General features: G+C 42.7%; 1 long non-coding RNA gene across 1 annotated transcript in view; it reads left to right on the top strand.

The window, feature by feature from the left end:
- The first annotated feature begins 3,358 nt into the window (after positions 1-3,358).
- LOC102502428 (uncharacterized) overlaps positions 3,359-7,326 on the top strand; it is a 24,976-nt gene continuing 21,008 nt past the window's right edge. Inside the window, exon 1 of the long non-coding RNA XR_335771.1 lies at positions 3,359-3,448. This is a non-coding gene — a long non-coding RNA (uncharacterized LOC102502428). The remainder of the gene's footprint in view (positions 3,449-7,326) is intronic.

Here is a 7,326-nt window from a genome sequence, read left to right as displayed (position 1 = left end):
GAGAGATTTTCACTGTAGGGCGCGTGCGCTCGCCAGACAGACAGAGAGAGACATAGAGACAGAAAGCGAGAAATCACCCCCCAGGGGGGATTATCACGCCGCAATCCCTTCTCCTCCATTCTCCTCTCGGGATCTTGGGCACGCACGCACACACGCCCGGCGTGAGTTTTAAGCCACCGGGTCCGGGACACGAACCGCAGTCGACTACGTGGGAATCCAGCGACATAGCCATTACGCTAACTGCTGGTTCCCGAATTTTATGATTTTTGACTAAAACTTTACTGACCTTCTATGCTTTGTTTTCCAGTGTTACGGAGTTTTGTCTTTTCTTAAGTTGTGGACAGGTCTATGTACCTCCTATTCAAACAGAATCCTAACCTGTGTTCTGGCTTTATGTACTAAGCAAAGTTCTCTTAACATTTTTTTAAATTTTGATTTATTAAAGCTAAAACTGCCTTTCTTGAAATTAAAAAGTGTATTTAAAAAATATCTATTTGGTGACCACATGAGGCTATATAGCCTCAGTTATGTGCTGTTTTATAGTGTATTCATTTTATCCACAGAGTTTCATGCCTAAAGTCAACTTTTGTTCACAGATATGTATATATGTATCAGCTGAACTTACTATTGAAAGTATTAAGATTACTTAGGATATTTTGTGAGTCAATACAATGTGGGAAAGAATAAAGGAATGGAAAGCAACTGCAGAAATCAGAGACAGAGTGGGAAGAGGATGGGAAATGGCAGAGGGTGAGAAATAGGAGAGAATATATATATACACACACACATACATACATATAAGAAACATATATATATACAAGAAACAAGAAATGGAAAATTATTTTTTGATGATAACATGTGTGTTTAAGCCACTCTGCAGTGTATTCTGGCTGGAAAATTGCATTTTGTATGCTGTGGTGGTGTCAGTGAAAGTATGTAAAATAAATAAAAATAAATAAATAAAAAGAAAAAATAATAAGTAAATAAAATTAAATAAGTAATTCTAAAAAAAGTTCCCAAATCCAAAATACTTTTGGCTTCAAGAAGTTTGGTTAAGGGAGATTCAACTTATAGTTACTTCACACTGAAGTTTCTGAAAGGCGAATCCATCTCCTCTTATGAAGATCTATGTAAGCCTCCCAGGATGGAGCCAGGAACTCTGGTGGGAAGTGATAGAGTGGAGTGAATAAAAGAAGAGAACAAAGACAGAAGTCAGGAATAAGAGACTCCAGGGGGCCATTGAGGGCGGTTTTTGTGTGGGATGAAAGACAAGACAGAGGAGAAAGTGAAGAAATATTGGGCAGTGTCCTCTGGGTCCCACATGTGTTTAGGATTAGCTACCTTAGTGGTTCTCTCTACACATTCAGTTCACTGGGGTAGCTTTTATGACCAACTGATGCCTGCTCCCCACCCCTCAGATATTCTGTTTTATTGGCCTGAGCTGGATCCTTGGCATCAACATTTTATAAAGCATTCAGGTGAGTAAATAAGCCACTGCTGAGAACCACTGCACTGTTACTGTGGGTTCTGAAAAATCACCATGACTGAACGCTAATGGCACAATGTGGGTTCACAAGTAGAGCAGAGTGACTTGCAAATCCTGAGTGTGTGAAAAGGTATCTTTTTTTAAAAAAAAGACTTAATTAATTAATTAATTTATTTATTCATTCATTTATTTTAATTTGACCAGAGAGAGACACAGAGAGAAAGAGAGAGAAAGAGAGAGAAAGTGAGAAAGCAAGCCACCAGGTCTGGGACTCGAACCGTGGTCGGCCATGTGGGAGTGTCCAGCGCCTTAACCACCACACCACCTGCTGGCCCCGGAGAGGTTCTTATGGCTGATCTACCAAAAGGAACCCTAAACTTCTGGGTTTACATGCCTGCCTAAATCTTAGCTGGAGGGACCCAGACGTTTTCCTTTGTCAGATGTGTAGCCTCGTCAAGTCTGTTAACCTCTCTTGGACTGTTTTCCCATTCGCAGACTGGAAATATTAAAACTCAAAAGGTTGTTACAGGATTAAGTAGATGACTACACTTACAGTAATAGCTATCAAATACCAAGTATTAGACAGTCACAATTTCCCTTGTTCCTGCTAGAACTACCTGGATACATCTCCCTCCCTCCAAACCCAAAAGTAGTTGGGTAGAGAGCATTTCCTTTCTTTGAGCTTCAGTATTTGCCTAAATTATTTTTGTTTTGTTTTGAGATTTTTTTTTTTGGAGAGGTTTTTGCTATAGGGTGTGTGTGCTCGCCAGAAAGACAGAGAGAAACAGAGAGACAGAAAGTGAGAAATCACCCCCCAGGGGGGATGGCCACGCCGCAGTCCCTTCTCCTCCATTTTCCTCTCGGGATCTTGGGCACGCACGCACACGCGCCCAGCGTGAGTTTAAGCCACCGGGTCTGGGACTCAAACTGTGGTTGACTACGTGGGAGTCCAGCGACATAGCCTTCATGCTAACTGCTGGTCCCATCTACATTGTTAAAATAGGCAATAGAGGGGCCAGAGGTGGCTTGGGGATTAAGACACTGGACTTCTACATGGCCAACTGCAATTTGAGTTCTGGACCCAGTGACTTGAAAATCATGCTGGGTACGTGTGTGTGTGCCCAAAATCCCAGGAGGAGAAGGTATTGCTGCATGGTCATTCCTTAGGAGGTGATTTCTCACCTTCCCTCTCTCCGTCTTTCTCTTTCTCTGTCTCTCTCCAGTGAGCCCAGGTGGCCTATGGCAAAACATTTTTAAAAATAGATACAGATTTATAAATACAAATTATGGATATGAAAATATTTGCTCAGTTCACCTTGGAAGATTATTACATATGCTCAGAATATTGGTCTTTATGCCTTGCTAGTGAGGGTGGTGAACACAGAACTTGTAATTAGAGGCCTGGGCACTGCTGATCCTGAAGGCATTTTGTCGATGCCCCTCTTCACTCCCCAGCAAATACATCTCTTCTTTTTCTCTTTCATATATATGTGAAGCAGAGAGCGTCCAGTGAGGAAGACAAGCAGGGTTTACTTAAGAGCCGTGTCAGAGGTTGCTCCAGGAGCTCTGATGTATCTGGTGTTGTAAAGGATGAGTACAAGAGAGACAGAGACAGGCACTGTCATTGTCACAGGATCAGTTGCATGTGCCATGCCTGGAAGCTTTCTCTATTCTTCTGATATCAGCACCCTGATTTTCCTCTGGAAAACCACCCGGTCCTAACCCAGCTCCAGAGGAAGGAGATTGAATTTGTAATCATCATATTTCGTCCTGCAGATCACGGTGACTAGCTCAGGGATAAGCATGTAACTCAAGTTCATCCAAGAGACTAATTTTTATTAATAGTTTGGTTTGGTTTGATTTGTAGGCGCCTCTGAACACTAGCCTCTCTTGACCTGTGGTTGTGAGCTGGACTCCTGGTGGTCATCTTTGCTGAAATGTGGGGAAGCCAGCTATAACAATGTGCGTAACTTACTGTGGTGTTGAATGCCAGGGGTGGTGAATGTGCTTGTATCCTTGATGTGATTATAGCACACTGTATACACATGAATTATTATATCTCGACCAAAAAAAAAAAAGGTGTCAACACGGGAAAGCAGAACCAAGATCTGGAGAGGGGTCGAGAGAGTGCAGCTGGTGATTTTGCAATTCTAGATCCTGCTGGGCCTGAATGCATTGGTAGTACAAGCCAATAAGTTCCTTTGGACTTGAATTTGCTTGACTGATTACTGTCATTTGCAACTGAAAGAATTCTGATTAGTAAGGCACAACACTAAGGAAGAGCTATGGTGGGTCACTTAAAACTGCAAAAAGGGACTAGATGGTGGGACCACAGTAAAATGCCATGCTCTGTGAGGCTGACCCACATGGGAGGGTCCAGGTTTGCATCTGGAGACGTCCCTGGATATGCAGGGCACATGTATACCTCCGATCTGGGCTGGATGAAGCTGGGGGTGGGGGTATTGTCTCTCTCTTCCTCTTTCTTTCTCTTTTTCCCTCTCTTGTTCTTGGACAAAAAACAAAACAAAACAAAACAAAACAAAAAAAAAAAAACCCCAAAAAAAACATAAAACAAAGAAGAGAAGCTGCATACAAATAGGGTCAGAAAGGCAAAAAATTAGAATGGGATGAAACTGGCAGAAAACTTTTAATGCAGCCCTTGTTCATTCAGCAATTGTGTGTTAGGTCCTTGTTTGGTACACACAACAGAAATGCAGCACGTTACCTTGAGAAAGAGCTTTGGAAGGACTTGGTCCAAAATTCCATAAAACCTAGACTCTGTTCTGCTGTAGGACTTTACACTTACTGTTTGCTGTGCCCAGAAGACTTTTCTTGCCAACTCTTGGCATAATTGACTCATTCTTATCTATTTTTTTTTTTTTAGGGATATTTTTGCTATAGGGTGTGTGTGCTCTCCAGAGAGACACAGAGAGACAAAAAAGTGAGAAATTACCCTCCCTCAGGGGGGATGGCCACACCACAATCCCCTCTCCTCCATTCTCCTCTCGGGATTTTGGACAAGCACACACACACTCATACAGCATGAGTTTAAACTGTTGGGTCTGGGACTCAAACCATGGTCGACCACATGGGAGTCCAGCGACATAACCATTATGCCATCTGCTGGTCCTGATTCATTCTTATCTTTAAGGCCTCAGGGAAAAATATTTTTCTCTTCTTTGAATCCCCTAAACCCTTGTCTAATGCAGAGCATCCTCATGCCCACACTCTTAAGTACTCATCATTACATTTTCCTGTTTCTTTTCTTTTCTTTTCTTTTTTTTTTTTTTTTTTTCAGAGAAATTTTTTGGCATAGGGCATGTGGTTTCACCAGAGAGACAGAGAGATAGGTATAGGGCATGTGGTTTGACCAGAGAGACAGAGAGATAGAAAGTGAGAAATCACCCCCAGGGGAGATGGCCACACTGCAATCCCTTCTCCAATCTCCTCTCAGGATTTTGGGCATGTACATACATGTGCCCAGCCTGAGTTCCAAGCTGCCAGGTCTGGGACTCTGTTAACTATGTGAGAGTCCAACAATGTAACCATTATGCCATCTGATGGCCTCCAGATTTATTTTCTTCATATCACTTGTCATAATCGAAAATGAACTAGTTCATCTATTTTTATACTTATTAAGCATTGGTCTCTAGCATTGGAATGTAACCTTTTGTAATGGAATATAACCTCATGTGATGGAAACCTTGTCTCTTTTTGTCTACTGGTGTGTCTCCTTCATCTAGCACACAGTGGTTTCTCAGAAAGTCTTTGTGAAATGAATTCATGAACCAAGGGCAGAAAGCAAAGTTAGGCCTCCTGAGGTACTTGGGGTAGTGAATAAAATGTCATGGAAATCAAGGCATAGTTGACTAAAATGCTGGTGGTCTCTTACTGACGCAGTTCAAGCGGCATAAGTTAGGCACTCTCTCCTGTGAGTGCCTACATATACTTCTTTTTAAAACAGTTTTTCTATCAGCCAACTGGTAAATACTTACTGAATTGTGCTATAAGCCAAGCTCCTGCCGTGGTGGGGCTTATAGCCGGGAGAAACCCATGTTGGTTGTTGGCAGAGATAGGGCACTAGGGGAAGGTATATGAAGTCACTTAACCTAGCTGGAGGGCTTCCTGAAGTGGATCTGAGGAAAAGCAAAAATTAGGTCAAGCGTAGGGGCAAAAGTTTAGCTGGGATGGGAGGGATCCAAGGAGGTTTGTTCTCAATAACACTGTTCTAATTTTTTCATTATTATTATTTAATTTTTTTAATTGATAAAGAGTATATATGCTTGTCAGAGACAGAGAGACAGGGAAAGAGAGAGAGAGGGAGAGCATCCGCAAAGGAGCTATGTCATACCACAATTCCTTCTTCTCAATCTCTCCACCTGTTGGGATTTGGGGCATGCATGTACAGGTGCCTGGCTTATTTTTCAGGCCCCTGGGGCTGGGATTTATACAGCATTAAGGGCCTTGTTGAATCTAGCTCCCTTAACCACTAGACTCCAGGGCTAGCCAAACACATGTGTGGTTTTTAATATACTTTGACATGAAAATTAAGATCATAATTAATAGGAGAGACCAGTAGGTGGCATGGTGGTTATGTTCCTGTACTCCCATGTGGTCAACCACAGTTTGAGTTCCAGACCTGACCTGACAGCTTGAAAAATTATGATGGGGCACGTGTGCATGCATGCCCAAAATCTCAAGAGGAGAAGGGAAGAGAAGGGGGGATTGAGGTAGGGCCATCCCCCCTGGGGCAGTAATTTCCCACACCTCTCACTGTTTCTTGCTGTCTCTCTCTGGAGAGCACAGGTGCCCTATGGCAAAAACCTTAAAAAAAAAAAAAAAAAAGAAAAGGAAAGAAAAGAAAAGAAAAAAAAAAGATCATAAAAAGGAAATGCTCTGAGAGAAAGTGTAAAAACCAAGACAGAGAAAACAGACACACAGTATGAGTCCTTTAGAATATGCTCATTCCTCTCCTGAAGAAAGGTCATGTCCCCTGCCATGACTGACCCCTATTCCATCTTCAGTTAGACCTTTCCAGCTGTTATGATGTCACAGCCCACTCCTGTCTGTGGTCGGCAGGTGGGGTGAGACTTCCTACAGAGGAAAGGCCCTCTTTCTCCTCCTTTCCTTTCAGCCTCACATTTTCTGGGCCTCAAAGTGCCTGGTGCTACCCCAAGGGCTGGGTTGGGAAAGAGCAGTCAATGGTTATCCGAATTCCTTAATGAAATAGTCCAGTTAGAGGGTTTTTTTCATTTGCTTTATTGTCTACTCATCTGGGGATCTGAAATGCACATAACACTTGCACACATTCCCTGCACCCCATATGACTCTTTGACCTAAAATACTCCTTTAGAAGTTTCTTCTTCTAAAGTTCTCATGGGTTATACCTTCAGATTTTAAGCCCTCATTCGTCAGATAGATAAACACACACGAAAGCATGCATGTGTATTAAAAAGGCCTCTGCATGGAAAATAAATGAGAAGGAAATGCCAACGGAGCCTTATCAATTGGGGTATCTCAGTATCTTTAGAGAGAATCCCAAGCTCTGACTGCAAATAGATAAGAGAGGAGAGAAGCGATGATAAAATAGAAACGGCTGTAATATTTTATTCTGTTTAAAGCTGGTTGGGGAGTATATGTCTATAGTACTTTCTGGGGTAGAATTCCTTTATTCCACTTATGAGTCCTCTCCACCCTGGCACAGGGGTACTTGCGTGGACCCAGCTTTGTGTGCGGGTGTCCTTGATCCTTGGGGTGCACATGGACAGTCCTGTGGGCGCACAGCCTTCTGTCGATGTGGGCAGCATCCGCTATCTTCCCGGCCCACCCCTATGCATAGG

Source organism: Tupaia chinensis, unplaced genomic scaffold (genome assembly GCF_000334495.1).
Source record: "Tupaia chinensis unplaced genomic scaffold, TupChi_1.0 Scaffold000528_1, whole genome shotgun sequence".
In the NCBI taxonomy this organism is placed as follows: Eukaryota; Metazoa; Chordata; class Mammalia; order Scandentia; family Tupaiidae; genus Tupaia; species Tupaia belangeri.
The sequence above is the reverse complement of the archived record's forward strand: the minus strand, read 5'-3'. Positions and strand labels throughout refer to the sequence as shown.